General features: G+C 35.9%; 1 protein-coding gene across 2 annotated transcripts in view; it reads left to right on the top strand.

Annotated features, from left to right (window-relative positions):
* LOC131682379 (protein bunched, class 2/F/G isoform) overlaps positions 1 to 20,303 on the top strand; it is a 449,872-nt gene that overhangs the window by 415,964 nt on the left and 13,605 nt on the right. The window lies entirely within an intron of this gene.

Genomic DNA, 20,303 nt, shown 5'->3' with positions numbered 1-20,303 from the left:
AATCATGAACATATCTCACGCTACTTTGATAGAAAAACCCAATAGCAAACTCATGAATAAAATATCACGGTAACTTGATGAGAAATCACGAATAAGCTCCTGCAATCATGAACATCGTTTAACTGTCGTCTGTTTGTTCCCAAATTGTGAACAAGGATCACAATTAAAACTAAAAATGTCCAGGGAAATACCACAGTAACCCTACCAAACATTCGAATGTAACGCCTTGTACTACTTTTTTTTTGGAAACACAATTAGTTTCATAAATACGAGGTTTATTATTCATAATTTCAGGAACTTGGTCACGAACTCGTGATCTTGTTTTCATGAATTTATGAACGGATTTTTTTTCCGTGTAGAATTATATGAGCGGCTGAAAGCTCAACTCGAATGGATAGATATTGTTTCATAAGACCCTTTAGTATTAGAGTGTATAAGTAGATGGTAAAGAGGGCCCTAACATCACAGTCACGTCATCTATTGACTAGACAAAATAAAGGACCCCCATGCGCGAATTTCAGATTTCCACATTTTTCAAAAATTTTCGCCATCCCAGATAAAAGATCGTTTCACCTGAAACACGTATTTCAATTTGGAAAAATGTACAGTAGAACGGAACAATTGAATGAAAGCAACTTTACAATGATAAGCATTTTGATTCAGCTGATTCATCACAGATTTTTTTTTTTTTTTTTTTTTTTTTTTTTTTATTTCGATTATAGAGGTTTTAACCTTGAGGTCATTCGCCTCTTCGGGTTAGAAAAATCTCTTATGAAAAATTTCTAACCCTATGTGCGGGATCGGGACACGAACTCAGGTGCGCTGCGTACAAGGCAATCGATTTACCAATACGCTACGCCCACCCCCCTCATCACAGATTAATATTGAACGGACTGATAACTATATAATGTTGATCAAATTTTTAAATGTTATTATTCTTTGGTAAAGGCATATAATTGACCAGTAACAAGCGCAAATATAAACCAAGTTAATGGAATTATTTTTCTAATTCAATTTTTGGTCCATCATTATTCGTCCTAATAAAGACGGTTTTCTGGTAACTACGTCTTGTGTTTCGGGTCAAGAATACTATGACAGAAATTGAACCACACGGTGAGTGTCAGCACTAGATCTGTGTTAGGGAAAGCCTTGCGCAGATAAGTGAAAATTGTATATGGGTCCTTCCGCGCGAATGATCGAGGCACCTACAATCCGCCGTCACGGATTTGAACCGGATTTTGGAGGAATTGTTCATCTTGGGCCAATTCAATTCAATTGAATCACCCCTTGAGGGTCATGAGAGTACCTACCGTTAAAAAAAACGCAAAACCCTTAATATTCTTTTGATTATTGCTCCGGTTTCATTTATTCTATAATCAAATTGCAAGAAATTTGTTGAAAGAAATTGTTCAAAGAATCTAAATAAAATATTAGTTTCCAGCAGCAGTGCTGGCTACTATGTGATTTTTCCAGTTAAAAACTAAAAGTTCATTTTTCTCACCATACGTTTTTTGTAATGTTGAATAATTTAATCCCGCGTTCCTCAGACATTTTTGCAGGAAAAGGATTTTCAACTGCCATATAATTTGAGCCTGTTCTGAGATACGCCGTTTTCAAGCAAAAACTGATTTCATACACAATGTATCGTGAAGTAGACGAGATATGATGAAAAACTAAGTTTTTGGTTTGCCTCTAGCAGATCAGGGACGGTTTTTATAAGCATTTGAAGATTTTTTCAAGATTAGATAATAAAATGGTATTTTATAGGGGAAAATACGAGTTTTCGCTTCAAAACAGTGTATCACGGGATTGGCTGAAATTATATTGAAATTATAATTGTTTAAAAATGTCTGAGTAACACGATGGCATAAAAATTTAAAAAAATATATGCGAAAAACTTTACTGAAAAAATTGCATAGTTATCAGCACTGCTGCTAAAACCTGATATTTTTTCTAGACTCCTTGAATAATTTACACAAAACAGCTTGCGATTTGATTATAGAGCAAATAGGACCGAGAATATAGCGAAAGGAAGAACAAGGGTTTTGGCAATTTGTCAAAACGGGGGGTGCTCCCATGACCCGAGGGGTGGTTCAATTAACACAGAAATGTCGAGTTGCATACATTAGTCATAGACGAACAATTCCTCCAAAATTGGTTCAGATCTGTCAAGGTCGATTTCAAGTTTACTTTTTTATCACTTCATGCGGAATGAATGTTTATTCTATTTTTTACAGATTTGCGGATTTTTCAATAGTGTACTATTAAAATACCCGAATAAATTTGATAACATTTTACTGGCAATTGATTGAATCGATTGATGTTCGAATCATGAAAGTCCATCATCAATTAACAGTACTACAGCCGATCAAAATTATACCACATTTTCGGGACGCGGATCGAATTTCAAATGTTAGTTTTACACCTAGCCCTAAGCAATATCAGGATAGCATCTTTTATAAGTTGTTTATTTCAAAAATTTACATGCGTTCTAGAATATCAGAAATTATTTAAAATTTCATAAAATAACTTATGTTGTCCGCCATATATCTCGAAAACCAAGGAAACCACCAAAGTTGATGCCTCCGTTAAAATATTTGCGGTAAGCTCCTCTACAGTTTTACTGGAAAGAACAGTTTTACTGGAAAGAATTTTTCAAGAAAATAAAGTTCGTAACGTACTATTAGGGAAATTAATCATCGATGCGATGAAACAGAAACAAGGGGGATTTTATTCCAAGAAACTTCCTCGAAGACATCATTTTGCTAAAATCAATGGTTTGCACGCCATCAAAAAAGTTGAAAGTCGATGAAAAAATCCTTTCTGAAAAGTTGAAAAATTTGCCTGTTGCGGGACCCCCATGTACTTTGAAAATGTCCAAAACTATTGATTTTCAACTGTCGATAGCTTGCTTGCCCCTAAATGTACCATTTTGATCGATTTACGGACCACCATGTCCAAAATGACCAATAACTTGTCTTTCAATAAAAAACTTTTCTCTGAAAGTTGAAAAATATACAATTTTTTACCCATGGACGGATCCCAAGTGCTTTGAAAATATCCAAAAATATTGATTCTCAACTGTCAAGAACTTGCCTATCAATAAAAAACTTTCCCATAATGTTGAAAATATTGACATTTTTGGAATATTTAAACAAAATACGATACAAACGACCAAAAGAACGCGTACAATAATCTACAAATGTTGAAGCTTCCTACGATAATACAAACCCGGTCGCAAATGCGATCATTCACTCATACCCACGCCAACAACCTCGCAATCATATCAACGTCCGGACGATTAACTCAACGTGGTCGCACTTGCGAATTTACAAACACCGTTTCATGTGTCAACATACAAACGCTTGCTTTCGCGCGATCATGAAACATACTCCCACTCTAAAATACAGTATTTATCTATACTAGACTCAGGGTCTCAGGGCACCATTATTGTAGACCCTTCAGTGCACAGCGGCTCGGAAAATTTAGCAGGAATTTTGAGATTTGACTTAAACCAAACAACTTGGTCGTTGGAAAAGCTTCTCGTAGTTTGTGAGCCACTTCTTTTTATTAAAACAATAGTTGGGGAGGTTCTAATTTTACCAAAATAAAAAAAAACTTTTTTCCTATTTATTCTAGCTAGACCCAAACGACCTTCAGTGAAATTGCAGAACGACAAATTTTAGAAAAGTTAGCTGAAGGCATGTAAGCTCTTTCTGCCATACTTTTCATTTTATAACAAATTTTAAATCAGAGGTTGGGGTGTTTCTTAGAAAAACTGTCATATTCAAATAACTTACGGTGTTGATTTAAAACTGAAGTAGTCTTCAGACAACTTTAAGAGCGTTTTAAGGCAAATATTTTGTTTTCTAACTACATATAAGATTGGACAAGCAAAAAATGACGAAGACGATATTTTTAACATATCTCAAAATTGATTTCAAAAAATCAATTTTTTTGAGTAGTATTATAAGTAGGTACTTATATCTTTTGATTAATAGAAGCTAGAGTTTTGATGCATTTGAAGAAAATTTTCGTCTTCCAAAACTCTGAAAAACACTTATAGGATTTGCCAGAAAAAAAAAATTAAAATTGCAAAAGTTATATTAAAAATTTGTTTTTCAATAATTGGTAGTATGTTTAAATTACTTTCACAGTGGACAGTATAAAAGATACAGTTTCGTTTTCATGATAAAATTTTGCACTTTGCTAGTCTTTTCTATTATTTTCAATTAATTTATTTATTTAATGGTTTAATGGCTTTTTAATGGTTCGATAAAGTTTTGCAGTCGTCCAGAAAATTGAAGCAAATCAAATTTTAAATAACTTGGAACTGTAAGCCTTGTACTTATCATTTTACAAGAAATTAACCGAAAAAATAGGGTGTTTTTAACTTGTAGTTCTGATTTTCCATTAAGATGACTTTCGAAATACAAACTTTTACATATTTTGAAGGAGAACAGTTTGTCTCAATATACGAACCCCTAGCTTCTTTCGTTAGAAAGTTACGTTTTACTACAAATGAACAATTTTATGATTAACTATTATAAAAGATATATTTATAGATATCAAAACAATGCATGCTATTTCATATGCCAGCAACAGTATTTAATGTCAAGTGCCCTAATCGAAGATGATGCTATGTGAATGTCATATTTTTACATTTCTTATAAAAGAAATGTATAGAATTCGCTCAAACTTTCAAGATTTTTTCCGAGGCCCGGAGGGCCGAGTCTTATATACCAATCGACTCAGCTCGACGATTTGGGACAATGTCTGTGTGTGTGTGTGTGTGTCTGTGTGTGTGTGTGTATGTAACGGACAAATTCTCATTCGTGTTTCTCAGCAATGGCTGAACCGATCTTATCCAAACCAATTTTAAATGAAAGAACTAAAAAACAGTATGAACGCTATTAATTTGTTTTTGATTCTGATGTTTAGTTTCCAAGATATGAATGTTTGAATGCGTAAAAATGGCGTTTTTTGCAGTTTTTTTAAATTATCTGCCGAAATTGACAATATAGATTAACAATTTATATGTTTTTAGACAGCTTTAACGAATACCTTTCGAACAAGCTATAGATTATTGAAATCGTACTATTATCAAAAGAGATATTTAACATTAAATGCGGACGAAAGATTTTTATCATTTCCCATAGCCAGAAATATGACCAAAAACATGTAATCTATTATTAACGCCAAAACGGCTTATTTTAGGTCAATAGTATCTTCGAGGAATTTAATGGAGGCAATATGCCCTTTCTTTTGGTATTGTGCTTTTGCTGATTAATCCCCCTATGAGTGAGATATTTTCACAAATTTTTTTGGAAGTGATTATATTGAAATGATGCCATCAGTAAATTTGTAGCTCTTACTTTTGCGAATAACTTTACTGAAGACTTTAAATATCTATTTTGAATACTTTAAAAGTTATGGCTTGTTGTTTGTTGATTACTCTTTGTCGCCTATTTATTGTTCAATATAGAAATAATCCATTGAAATAAGCCAAACATTATTTCGACAAATCGAATTTTGTATTTCATTTTTCTATCTACAACCGCTAGGAATAATCACCGAACACTTCCAAGTTGTCTGGAAGGAACTTGATAACTTATCAGTGCAAAAATGTTCATTTGTGCGAACCTTCTGACTGCAATTTTTCTAATGACCATCGGATCGATCTGAAACATATCGGAAAATGAAAAGCGAAATAAATAACTCCAAGCAACGGCGTAGCCCAGAGAAGTTTTTGGGGTTTAACACCATACAACGCCACCAACCCCCCCCCCCCACCACACCCAAAAAAAAATATTGGATTGAAGTTGAAAATTTATTGATGCAGACTGATTTAATTCGATATTACAATAACAATTATCTGATCCGTAGATTGATAACCTGTTGTTGTAAACATCATGAGGACTTTTGATAAATTGTCGGAATGGGGTCCCGATATGTAACTGATCTATTGGTCTTGATTTCACAGTTGTCTAATAGCATCAATATCAAATTCCTGCCTGAAAACATTCCAATAGAAAATTACAGAGTTCTGTAATCAATCATAGTCCTCAGATTTATTTTCAAATTGATCTCGTTTTTGTAGAGATGTACTGTAATAAGGGTCTTTGTTTAATTGGAAGAGAAGTTAAAATTGATTTAATGTCTATGAAACATAGAACTGCTCACCAAAAAAATGCATAACTTTCAACATTTGCTAAAAATGTTCTTGCCTTTCTCATTCACTCTAAAATTCGTCAATCCAATCCCGACCCGGAGGGCCGAGTGTCATATGCCAATCGACTGAGTTCGTCGAGATCGGAAAATGTCTGTGTGTATGTGGAAAAAATTTGACCTCTGTTTCTCTGAGATGGCTGGACCGATTTGCACAAAGTTAGTCTCAAATGAAAGGTACAACCTTCCCATCGGCTGCTATTGAATTTTTTATTGATTGGACTTCCGGTTCCGGAGTTACGAGTTGAAAAGTGCAATCACACAGCAAATTCCCATATAAACTGAAATGAAAAATTTTCAAAATCAAATTTGTATTTTTGATACCAAATGACTTTAAAATGCATGAAACATTGAGATGTTTGACAAAAATTGACTTTTTTTGGACTTTGGTACATTTTTGTCTTTCTCATATAGAAAGGTTATGCAATCACTCTAAAAATCGTCAATCATACCGGCCTGGAGGGAGTATGCAGTAAGGGGTTGCTACTTTAAAATTAAAACTAGTTTAAAATTTCTTAACAAGTTGAAAATTTTCGGCAGGATCTGGACCTCCCGGATCTTTCTCCATGATCCGCCGCTGGTTTCAAGCGATGTTTCAGTATCACATATTATCTCAAGATCGTGGCTGTCGATCCATTGTATGTATGTGCAAATCGTACTGAACATGTAATATTCATTCCCACCATTGTACTGAACATAACCAGCCATGGAATCGTAGTCTGGACAAATGAGACAAGCACAATTGCACCACTAGGTGGACTAAGACAGATTTTTTTTGGGAATGCGTCGAGTTGAGACGAAAACGTAATATGATTAATAACGAGGATAACACTTTACGAATGTAGAGAGAAATTTATGAAAAATGACGATTTCCATTCGATACTAGCAGGTTCTGATCGATTTTGATGAGCATTTGATTTTTGTTGTATGACCAATTATATGTATAGGTCAAATGTTTAAAATCAGTAATTTAAGGTCAAGATAGCATCATTTTGAAACCGCCAACTTCGGAGGCTTAGTATCTTCGATGAGTTTTACAAACGTTAAACAGCGCATCATTTGATAAAATAATTTTGACGGTATATCGTCCAAGAAGTATTTATGGTGATTTTTCTCAGGTTAATATTCATGACTACAATAAAGTCTCAACAAATTCGCTAGACACGAACTCTGTTACTATTTCTGAAAAATTAATTCTGCATAATTTTAAAAGTTCAAGAATTACGGTTTCGGAATTATGCCGTTTGGACAGTATGATCGATTTTCACCAAACCCCCACCAAATCGAATTTCTGGCTACGCTGCTGACTTCAAGTAAGTAGAAACAAAGTCGTTCTACACTCGTTCACAAGAAACTTCTTCGAATGCTGAATATCTATTATAATACATTGAAACCCTGATTTTATCAGCAAAATATGAACATATGTTTGATGGGCTCTAGCAGACGAACAAGACAGAATTCGAGTAAATCCTTTCTTGAGCATGTTTTCCTTATCATGAAGATGGAAATATGCAAAAATAAAAAGTTCATCATAATCAGAAATAGTTATCAGACTACATCAAGAATATTTCAACAGTATTTTAACAGCTTCAGTTTATTATAAAGAAAAAAAAAATTGCCCGATTTAGTCAATGTCCCCATTTTGTCAGCCTAAAATACACCATGAGACTGATAAAAATGGATCTTTATTGTATGTATTATTCACTGTGTTTCACATTAATAGGTACATTTCATTTTTGGGGATTTCTTATTGAATCGAGCTACAACATTTGTTTGTTTTTATTTGTTCTTTGGCATTAGGATTAGCGATAATAATTCAAATCAAGGATACTACTGGGAAGTCACCTTTAGAAAAAGTCGATGTCGAAGTAAAATTTGGAACTATGTACGCATGCACTTCAAAGATAGCGTGATATCCGGAGCTGCGATTTCATTTCAACCCTTTTTTGTGAAAATGGCGATACTTACAAATGTAAACATAAGGCTTTTTTCATACATGCGAATGAGGGCTTTGAAACGCATCCAATTAACCTAAAAATTTGGATTCTACGATATTGCTTTCTTAAACTACAGCAAAAAATACAACGGGCGAAACTGTCATTTTCGTATTTTTTAGGATTATCAAACTGATACCAGCTGTAAATAGTAACAATGATCGCTATTGAAAAAAACCCGGACGAAATCGGTGGTGTAGAACGGTAGTTATTGTAAAAAACGTAAGAACGATACTTCAATGCTGATAGGTGGGACCGAAAAGGTAAACAATCGCCAAAGGGGCGATACTATCATTTTGTAAATTTCAATAGCAAAAACAAATTTTAATTTAATAATTTCAAATACTTTATGAAGTTTTGGGTTTCGATCACTGAATCATGCAATCTAGTATATAAAAAACACAATAGTTTTTAAATAGGAAATAAAAGTCTGGAAATATTCACTGTTGATTTTCTTTGAATGGTGTCCTTTAGGAAAATTCAGTTTTCCCACCACAATTTAGATATTTTATTAACAGAACATTAACAATAATTCGTAGCTATGTCTATTTTATGGGCCATTTTTTCGCTTCCCATTGATTTGATTTGAGATTTCTAGCGCTGATGTTGTCCTATGCTGATTTGAGCGATTCTCTGAGTCCTGCCACTTTCCCATGTAATATGTGTTATCAAAAACATCGCGAAGCATCAAGTTCTAAATGTTCTCAAACGATATAATATCCGAAGAGAGTGATAAGAGTTATAAGAAATGTCTCATCACACTGTTAGGTGGATTAAAAGCGTTTTTATAAAAAAATTCTCATGGCTTTTGAAACAAAAAAAGTTTGGTAGTTTAGTGTTTTAAAGCAAATTGTGCGCCCTAAAATAATCTTCAAGTTGCCCAAAGGATACTTCAGCGTAAAATAAAAACTGCAAAAATTACAGAAATAAAACCCTTTTTTAAGGAATACCCTAAAGCTTACATTTGGATTTCTCGTGCAATGGAAAGTTTAAAAGAAAGAGCTTGGGTGTCTTCAGCAAAATTGTCTAAAATATGTTGTTCTACAACTTCTGCTTCTGATTGAACGAAAAGAAGGACCTTGCAAAGTACAACGACTTTCCTTATCATATGGTAAGACTAAGTCAATTGGTTTTAGCGAGAGGTTAAAATTCCTGCTAAATTTACATTCTGGACCACTGTGCAGTGATATGGGAAAGCTTACTTTCGTCCACTGAATCAGAAGGACTGCTCGCACGAACGTTTTAAGCCTTCGCGAATATACAAAGCTACACGCTAAGATGAACGAATTCAAACGCGCGAAGTTATAAACAACCTAGCTTACGCGACACGAAAACGCCTAGCGATGAAACACGTTAACATAGAAACACTCGTGTCTTTCGCGATATTACAAATCTGATCATGCATGCGATCTTGTAATCGAGATCATTTGCGCAGACTTACCTTCGCCATTTCGTATACACTAAAGCCCTCTCAAGTCTGATTATACCATCGCCCGTTCCCACGCGAACATGAATTGGTCACGTCCGGAAGCCTCTACTTTTGGTCTTTGCAGCCCAGGTCTATGCCTTCAATCTTGTTCGCAAAAGACAAACATATACTAGAAATCACAATGCGCCAAGACCGGATACTCTAGGGATATAGGGGAACCGTAAATTCTCAGTTTGTGAGAACATTCAACGCTAATATATTAGCGGTTACTCGTATAAGCAAACGAATTTATTCACGCGAAGTTACATAAACGCGAAACACACGCCCACGTGGTCAAACCCGCTAACCTACAAACGCTCGAGTCCTGGGTGATATTACAGCCTTGGTCACAAACTCAAACATGCAATTGCGATCATCCATATAAAACTAAGTCCTCGATGTGGCAAATATAAAAACGAATTTATTCACGCGAAGTTACATAAACGCGAAACACACGCCCATGTGGTCAAACCCGCTAACCTACAAACGCTCGAGTCCTGGGTGATATTACAGCCTTGGTCACAAACTCAAACATGCAATTGCGATCATCCATATAAAACTAAGTCCTCGATGTGGCAAATATAAAAACGATATTGTGATCAAGTTAACGTTTGAGCACCTACAATTTATAAACGCGATCTCATGTGCATTAATAGAAACACGCGTCCCCGGGAAATCATGAATCGGTCACGTTCGAAAGCCCTTAGTCCAGAGCCTTCAGTTCCAACACCTAAACCGTACACTCAAACTTAAACATCACTCTCACGGTCTGCGCGAGTTTTCAAGAATCCACACGACATGAAAACGCCAACGCAATCAAACCCGTTAACATACAATCGCTCGAATCCTTCACGATCATTCTCGCATACCTAGGGTCGCGATCTTGCAAACACGAGAACACCCCGGTGATTAAATAAATGTTTTATCAATTATGAACTTATAAATGTGGTCTCAAGCGCGAACCTGCAAACGCCCGTGTTTGTGTGATCATGAATCGGTCACGTCTGGAAGTCCCTATCTTCGGTCCTAGCAGCCTAGGTACAGGCTTTCACTTGGCCCAATCTAATGCAAAAATGACACTGATAGACACTAGATTACACATTCCATGGCGACATCACATGGAGTTGTAGTGATATAGGAGGACTCACTCTCTTCTAGCATTTTAACCGTTCGCTGAAAATTAAGTATCGTATTCACGGTCCTCGTGATCATCCAATAACACACGCGAATATGCGAATGGTTATAAAATCGAATTTATTCACGCGATGTTACATACACGCGACATGTCCCCGCGATCGATCGAACACGTTAACATACATACGATCGATTCCTTCGCGATGATACGCGAAGGCGAACAAGCAATCGAAATCTTCCACGCATAACTACACCCAAGATTTCGCAAACAAAGAACGCACCGATGATTAGGTGAACTCTATAGCAAATATTATTTGATCAACGCTCTTTGGTATTATTTCGGTGTCTTTCGCTGTGGATAAAATTGGTTAAAAACAATCTTTTCGAAAATTGAAGCGAAGTTAAAATAACTGGAAAACAACCAAAATTGCCATGGGAAAGAAATCTTCAAACAATTGATTGTTTGCCATATTTGCCACGAATTGCTCCTTGATTCAATCCGAAAAAGAAGTTTAAGTCAAAAGCGATAATTACTGAAGGAGAAAATGAGAGATGCATAGAGAAAGATTAATTAAATGATACTTGAAAAGATGGATAAACCCGATTATGAAACTTTGAAAAGCTATAACTTCCAAAATTTGGTGAAAATCTGACTAAGTCCTTAACGTTATTTTCTTTCTTATTATGTTGTAGTCTCAAAATAACCCCATAGATGGACGACGGGTACATTCGTTTACCAAATCAAACGAATGTTTTTCGTCATTTTTTTCTTCGTAAATCGCACATCTCCTCGCAGCCTGTACAGCATTCCGTAGCGCATTGTAGCGCAATTCGCAATAATTTGCACAGCACAATCAGTTTTGTCTGTTCAGCCCCCAACAAATTTTCTGTTGACAAAAAGAAGCGAATGAACTAGAAGCGTAAAATGTGGCCAAACAATAATTTGCACAAACAAAGGTGGCCTTCATCAGCGAAACGCAATTATATTCGTACAGTGGGTACTTTGCACCTTGATTCGATTATCAAGATATAGACTTAATCTGATATCGCCGCGACGTTTAACGATGTTGTAATTAAAATTCAGATTATTTGATCCGTAAATTACAAGTTACGGTGACATACGTTGCAACCACCATTCGGCTCCAGCGGCCATACTTTCAATGGAGTGGCATGGTCGCCTGTTCCTTAAAAGGAAATGTTTCGAGTGTCGTATGCTTCATTGATTCTTCCGCGTGGAAATTCCCATGCTCACTTCATCATCGTTCGTTCGCGTAGCACTACTTCGAATAATTCATACCCTTTAATTAGGTACTGAGCGATTCTCGAAAGAACAATAATAATTTGATTTCCACCTTCCGCTCCGCGAAATGAACAAGAGACAAAGTTGAAAAACTGAGATTCGCGGGCACTGCTGAATGCTGATGATGACGTTATCAGCTCGGGTGCCTTCGGCAGTCGCCTTCCGTCACCAGGCACCATTACTAGCACCGCCTGGGGCAGATAGTGACCGGTTGTGAGAGTAGACAATGACGCATATTCGGGTCGCTCTCATACTCTCCATCGAATACACACAGGCTCGCGAACTCGTGCTACCGCAAGCAGTGAGATTATCTTTGTGTTTGGTTGGTCCGTTAGTATGAACAGAAACTAATCAAACACTGCGATAACCGACCGATCACGAGTGTCATACGTGAATGCATGAACGGGCTTTACTGCTCAGTTCGAGCGGGGTGTGTGACATCGAACGGGAGCGCACAGTCGGTCGCGACTCTCTTTCCATACGTTGAATAAAACCTAATCCCGCCGGGAGCAGACACTCAGTCGCCGCTCAGAAGTCTAGCAGTTCATAGCAAACAACGTCCTGAAAAGTGAATTTTGTCCTGAGCTGGCAGGATTGTTGCGATAACAGAAAAAAAATACGGTGGGCAAAGAAAAAATTCTGTATTTGAGTGTGCTTCGGGAGATCAAGTCCCTACAAGGAAGAAAAAACTCGGCGTCTCCATTATTTGGAGGAGTGTTGCGATAGCAGAAAAATCAAACGGTGGACAGAAAATTCTGTATCTGAGTGTGCTTCAGAAAATTTCGGACAAGGAAGAATTAACTAGGTGTCTTCATTATCGTTTTTGTGTGCGAAGGAAAATAGTGCAGCGTTTTTAAAATGGAAACTATTGCCCTGCAACAGCAGCCCCAACGGTACATGCCGGACAATTGGCTGTATGAAATCAAGCAGAAAGGTCAGGATCAGACCAATACCTGCTACGTTATGGTGCAGAATGCAAGAGTAAGTAGGGGTGTAACTATGTTTTTTTCGTTTCGATTAAAGAGGTTTTAACTTCAATTAGAAGAAATTCCTTGTTTGCGAAGGTTGATAACAGTACCTAAGTGAGCTGCGCACACTTCTCTGGGGCTCTTTTTGAAAATTTCGGGTTAATGGCAATTGCTGAAAACAGAAACCTGAGTTTTTTTTTAGGAAATGCAATTTCAATTCTATGATTTTTAGCCGGGAATTTTTATTCAATTGTTTTCTCATCATGTGTGATTAAGATTCTAGAGCAATGCTTAATAAACAAGTGTTTACCTATAACAAGGTTTATGTTTAATTTTGCTTCAATGTATCGATAGATACGTGACAGACAAATTAAATGAAAACTCTTTCATTCAGAATTTTTAATACTCTTCAGAGTACGCCGGACTAAGATCTCATTTACCAAAAGTGTCTAAGATGCATGTTGTCTGGCTATTTAATGTCAAATTTGAAAAATAAAACGGCAAAGGTTTTCTACAATATTTTTTAATGCATGATATGATTAGAAGATTATGACCGGATTCTGAATTCTGCTTTCAGATGTTCTTCCGATATTTAAATAGTTTTAATTTAAACATTATTTCGTTTGAAGCAAAAAAATTCGAAAATCACTTCAATTTTGTATTTTTTCTCCAATTTTGTGATTTTAATTGTAAACTAGGAATATTTCTTATTTTAAAATCTAAATTCACAACAATGCTCAGATTAGGTAAAATTGTTAATTTATAGTACTTACAAATATTTTCAATATCACTTTGCTTCCAATCATTACCCGAAACAGTTATCCCACTATCACACGAATACCGACGGTAAAATCAGCAATAAAGAATCTCGCATTCACATTGCTAGTGTTACAGTGGCATAAAAGCGTTTAGGCTTGTTTTCAAAACACATTGGTCAACTTTCAGGAGGGCACCGCTTGTCCATTGGTTTGTGAAATGGAAATCTAACTTGTAATTAAAATGGACTTGAATTTATTTTTATATAGTTGAATCTGTAAAAATACAAGCATTGTATTCGAAACTAATTCAAGCAAAACTTTTCATTAGTTTCAAGAAGGTCTTTCGGTACATCGAAGACAACATAACCGAGGTGTGAATACATAATCTTTCACCGCGTACATCCGTCGATTAAATATTCAAGAATCTATGGTCAAGTTTCTTTTTTTGTTGGTCCGCGAACTTGAAATATGTTTCACTAGGTCTGAATGATGTAGTTCGGGTGAAGAGAATAAATTCAATGCATCATCCATTACCATTGACGATGGTATTATTCGCTCAGACAACGCTATTTACTTAAAATCGGAAAGCTACTTTTCTGTTCTGTCAGTAGACACATCACTATGTAAAGCTTTGCGTTTAAAAATTTTAACAGCCCTGAAATCAGATGATTTATGTGATCATAAACTGCTGCTTGGATTCCAAAGGCTGTCAAGTGAAATATTTCATCAGGACGACGTATTTGAGGTGATAGAAATGAATTTATCCCGCTATATTCCTTCGTTCACCACGCTGGGTCATAATATTATTTTCACTCAGACAACGCTATATACCTATGAAAAACAGAAAGCTAAAATCACACGAATTAGTCTGACTTCTTTGCGAATTATAAAGGTTCGTAACTCACTTATTTGACATCAATCAATGCATAAGCATAACAGAGTCGGTGGGTATTTTATTCTTACTGTTAATGCATATCAATTTACTCAATTCTGCAATGTTCATACGCGCATTTTTTCAGTCCACGCGGGGATCCTTTTCTCGACGATGAAACGCAGTCTTCTGTATCGCTTAATATCGCTTTTTCAGTTCCCTTTCCTTTGAAATATCGCCTTCGTCCATACTTTCGTCGCTACTGGTGTCTTATTGCAGAAGATAGTGTCAAAAGGCCCGGATAGATCGCTTTCTCGTCACAAGAAAAAAACCCGAAAATAATATTTCGGAAGAAATGCTTCCAAGGATCATTCGTAACGGATTCCACCCACGTCTTCAAATGGCTGCCTGCATTTTGAAATACAATCTACAGTAGTTCGTGGTGAAAGATCATACAACATTACCTCAAAAAAGTTATCTTATGTATCAACGGGAGTTTGGATTGTTTTCATGCTCAATGTACTGTTTCAAGTGGTAAATAATTTCCAGAAGTAAAATCAGTACCATATTCCTTACTGAATAAAGCTGGATATAGGTATCTTTCGAAGAAATACGTTTACACTTTCTCTGTTACTAAAAGTTTCACTTCTCGAACCGACTTTAACATTATTTAAAATCAATTACTGCCGTTTTGATGGAACACCATACTTGTTTTGAGTTTCGATCATATCGACCTACTCGAATATCACAGCAGATATAGGAACATCGGTTCTTAGACTAGGTGCGGTCATATTTATTATTAACTGTCTTCGTTAACTTATAGCTACTTTATAGAATAAAGAGTTTGAAATGATTTACTGTTAAACCGATCAATTTTAGGAACTTATTTTTCACAACAGCTTGATCCATTATTTTGTTTTATGCTGCGCGCCAATTGAATTTGTACATGTTGTCATACTTTGCTGTTCTGACTCTTCTTGATTTGCACTTGATGGTTTCACAGAATTTTTCAATTAGGTCCAGTTGTCTTGGCAATCGGATACAGTAGTTGATCTTCCGATTGCCAAAACGTTTGCAAGTTTACGTTTTTCGTTTCTCTGTCGTCGTAATCCGCTCTTCCCTGATAATATGGTTGCTACATCTCCGTTGCTGGAATTTATACCCCTTGTGAATGTCTCCTTCCCTTACGTAATCCTATCAATACAGGGTATAACTTATCTATTTACAGGAAGAGAAACAGGATAGATTTTGGACACATTAAGTCATAAGTGATAGTAAGTTTGCACCGAAGTATTCGTGGAACTTTGCGAATTCTTGTTCATAGATTGCGACTATCTTCTCTTCTGTGTTAAACTCGTAGAATGCCGCCGTATCGTACCCAAATAAGCGAAGATCTCATATTTGTAGAAGGTCATTTATGTATATTAAAACAGTAGTGGGCGAAGCTTGCTTCCTTGTGGGCTCCCTACTATTACATTTTTCGAAGAACTCACTACATTATTGGCAGTAACATATTGTGAATGATTTGTTAGGTAGCTGCTTAGTGTATCATTTGCAGAGCTTCGATGCCCGCAGGCAGCTAACTTCCGCAATAAATGCGCGATCGAATTATGCTGTGTCAGTGGAAAAGGTTAAATACTAGATTCAAATGGTTGTCGAATCTCAACATCTGTTCGAATCTCAACATTTGTTCGAATTTGTAAAAAAATTTATATTTCCTATAAATGTTTTGCTATCGATTTTTTTTTGATATCCAATCATAAAAAGCTATAATTATAATTTATCTTAGTATTTGCAATTTGATATTTGCTTAGGAACCTGTATCGTTCATCATTTAATTAAGCTTTTCACACTGAATGACGGATTATTGAAAATTTTCAAATAAAAGGGAATACATTTATTTTAATTTTTTATATTTACGATACCTCAGTTTATTTATTCTTCGTTTTAATTACTGATACCAGTAAATAGTGCTCCTGATCTGAAGGGGTAGTGGACCAATGGAAGTCCATGTCTTTCTACCATTCCTGAGCATATTATTTTATTTAGTTGAATAATCCGTCTGACAATAAATAGTCTTAATAAATGTCTTAATGAGTAACTGACTGCTTCAATCGATTTTAGAACATTTTGATTTGAGTTAGGCTTGACACAAGCTTCATCTTCCACTATCGTGCAATCATATTTTATAGATTCCCAATTTTGTTGAGCTGCTTCATTGATTAGGTATCATTACAACCTTACATGTTGATCTTTTGTTCAACTTTTCGTGCCGCACAATGACACGTCTCCATATAAAGTTTTTACGTAATTACAAAATTTAAATATGACATTACGAAAAATGCGGTTTCAAATAGTGATAGTGGCCGTTGAATGGTTAATATAGTCGTAAATTATAATGATCAATCTTATCTCATAGCAGAAATAATTACCTGTAAATCACTGATTTTCAATGATTTTATTATCTTTATAATATTATATTTTCTAAAGTATGCATATAAAGTCTGGCACAAAAATGAGCGAGGTAAGACCTGAATATCTTGCTCCAACAGGAAAGTCTGATTCAGATTCATACTAAATGATTGTAAGGCATATAAATGTAATTTACTGATATTGCATTTATGAAATCCTTATTTTCGAAGCAGACTAAACGTGAATGATTTCTAGTTTTGACATACTATTCCTCTGTCCTCATCAATAGTTTTAACACTGAATTGAATATTGCAAATAGAAAGGAACTACAATTTCTCAGTCACATAAAGGCTCTGAATTTAGGGTTTTGATCATTCCACCCCATATGCATATTTACACAGGGCGGCCTGCAGGTGCCTATCGTATTATGTTTGTATATGAATGGCAATCGTCATTTTATCTAAGATTAGCTTGGACTGGCTACGTCGATTAAAACGTGAGCTTCTCAACGAAACCTATGCCGTCGATGCGACGGCCTCTGTCTATGCTTGTAACTTCCATCGATTGCATTGACAGCAATCCATGTCGCTCGCTAAATGCCAGTTTACATAGATAATATGTACTCCGGATGAAGACTCAGCTAAAGCGCAGGCCATTTTAAAAGAAAAAAGCCATCGGTACCTTCAAATGTCTTTCTTGATAATAAGGCGCCCTATCCTCACAGTCAGGTCACCTAGTGACTAGAAGAAAATTTTCTTCTAGTCATTAGGGGACGTGACTGAGAATAGGCCCTAAGGTCATCACGTAAGTTTCCCGATCATGTCCACAGTTTGCAACCCATTTCACTGAGGTTTTTTCAATCAGCTTTACACCAAGAGAAGAGGCAAACGGTATGATTAATTTGTGCAAATGATTACATATTATTCGATCAACATGGATTTATATCAGGAAGATCAGTTACAACAAATTTGCTGAGTTTTGCGTCTACGGTAGTCAAAACACAAATGGATGTCAGATACACTGAGCACCGTTCGATAAAATCAATCACAGGATGCTTTTTTCCAGTTATCTCATTTTACAATTGTCTCGGGATTTCTGATCTTTCCGGAAGGATTTTACAAGTGAATGTAGATGACAGGATACCATCATAGTTCGTAAATAAGTTAGGTGTTCAACAAGGCAGTAACTTAGGACCCTTGTTGTTCGCACTATTTTTCAACGGTATACGACACTACACGAAGCTGTACCTCGCAGTTCGTACTGCATACTGTAGAGGTCTATTGTTTGTTTGCCGATTGCTTGATTTCAAGTTATTAAGAGAAGAAATTGAATACGGAAGTAACTCGGTTGTGGACCCATTTTTATTTTTAGTCCATAAAATTTCTTTCGACCATGTGTATGCTAAGTTGTACCTACCGTCCGAAAGGTGTGACGAATTCTCAACTCAACTGTCGAATAAAGTATTGAATAAATCGGTTTGAAACGTAAAAATTAGGAAACATTTTCTGACAAGACGTTTTTTAGCCGAACAAAATTTTGTCCCCGGGTGTGGGCTAGGAATATGCTCTAAAATGCGAAAATATGGAGTAAAACTAACCTAGATTCGCAGTACATTCAAGTCTGAATCACAGTGGACACATGTGATATGACTTGCTCATATTGGCATACAGTTTCGACCCGTTTTTATAAACTCCCGATTTGATGCACCCTTGTCTTAATGCACCCCCGATTTTATTAACTTTTTGTACCCGATTTCATCAACCTCCCGTAAATTCATTCTTCAGCAATTCAGATCTACATTCCAATCGCATTCAATCAATGTAATGGGTCTTCGCAGTATTAGGTGGTAGTAAAATGTAGGGTAGTGTACTCAATTTTGGTCCTATTTAATATAATTTATGAACTAAAATCATATTTTGGATACATTTAAAAAAAATCAAGATGATGTGCGTACAAAACAAATTGAGTAAGCCGAACTTCTCTGTGATGACTTTTAGTTTGCTCGTTCATCGTGGGTGTTGTTTGCGTTTTATTCAACGTTTTCTTCAGCGTTTCTTCAGAGTTTTCTTCTGCGTGTTTTGGTGTGTTTTTTCTGTTACAGTCTTTATAGCTATAAAATTGGCAATGTTCTTAGGAGAAGTCAAAATTCTGCTTGACATTCAATTATGAAACCAACGATAAAATCACATAATAATTGAAAAGCGATTAAATAAACCTAAATACAATAAATATGAACATAACTAGGGATAAAATTGTCATATGGAATGATTTTTCAGGATGGTTCGGACCCGGGCACAAAAGTGGCCCACAACCGGGAATGATAATACTTTGATAAAACATAACATTTTCCCCCTAAATGATTTCACGAAAATCTTTTATGTACGATAAAGTACGTCTGTAACACATGGATTATGCATTTTTACTCACTTTGATCCAATGATTTTACAGCTAAAAGATCAATCACTAAAATTAGTGAAATTACTCTTCGACTAATTCTCAACACAGTGTTCAACACAGACTATTCGGAGTGCACTCAAGAACTAGCATATGTTGAGATATGATGTTTTGCAAAGTTTGAAACTGCCAGAAAAAACATACACGCGAAAAAATGTCGGTGGCCCACAACTGGGGACACTCCCCTACAGTTAAACGGTTTGTTGGAAATTACTCTTCGACTCTTTCGACTTTCGTGTCTTTCGTGATTTGATTTTTCGTGACTTTTGGTTTTGGTGACCCTTATAGTGCATCTTTATCACGCTTTAAGATATTTCTCGTAACAAATGGACACTCTTTCCACATACTAACTGACATAACACTTTGAGGAAATTCCTCCAAAGAATATAGATCCGCCACGAGCTCCATCCTTTATACAGGGTTCCAAACATTCGTTTGCATGTGGGTTTTGAACAATTTTTCACTAGTGGTCTATCCCCCACTGGCTTGTCAGTGGCGCCATTATCGCAAATGCGACCACAGTCCCAACTACAAATGTATTTAAAATAATCGTTAAAGCGGACGAAGCATTGTTTTCGAGTGTTATGTCTCTTAGTCTGTGTTATTTCTAAGATTGTTTATAATTGTTTCGAAACACTAACCCAATACCCAACTTGGTCATCGATATATTACAATAATATGATCCAAATGTTCTATTGGTCACAGTTGTTGGTATA

This window comes from Topomyia yanbarensis, chromosome 2, assembly GCF_030247195.1.
Source record: "Topomyia yanbarensis strain Yona2022 chromosome 2, ASM3024719v1, whole genome shotgun sequence".
NCBI lineage: Eukaryota > Metazoa > Arthropoda > Insecta > Diptera > Culicidae > Topomyia > Topomyia yanbarensis.
This window is presented reverse-complemented; position numbering and strand designations above follow the sequence as displayed.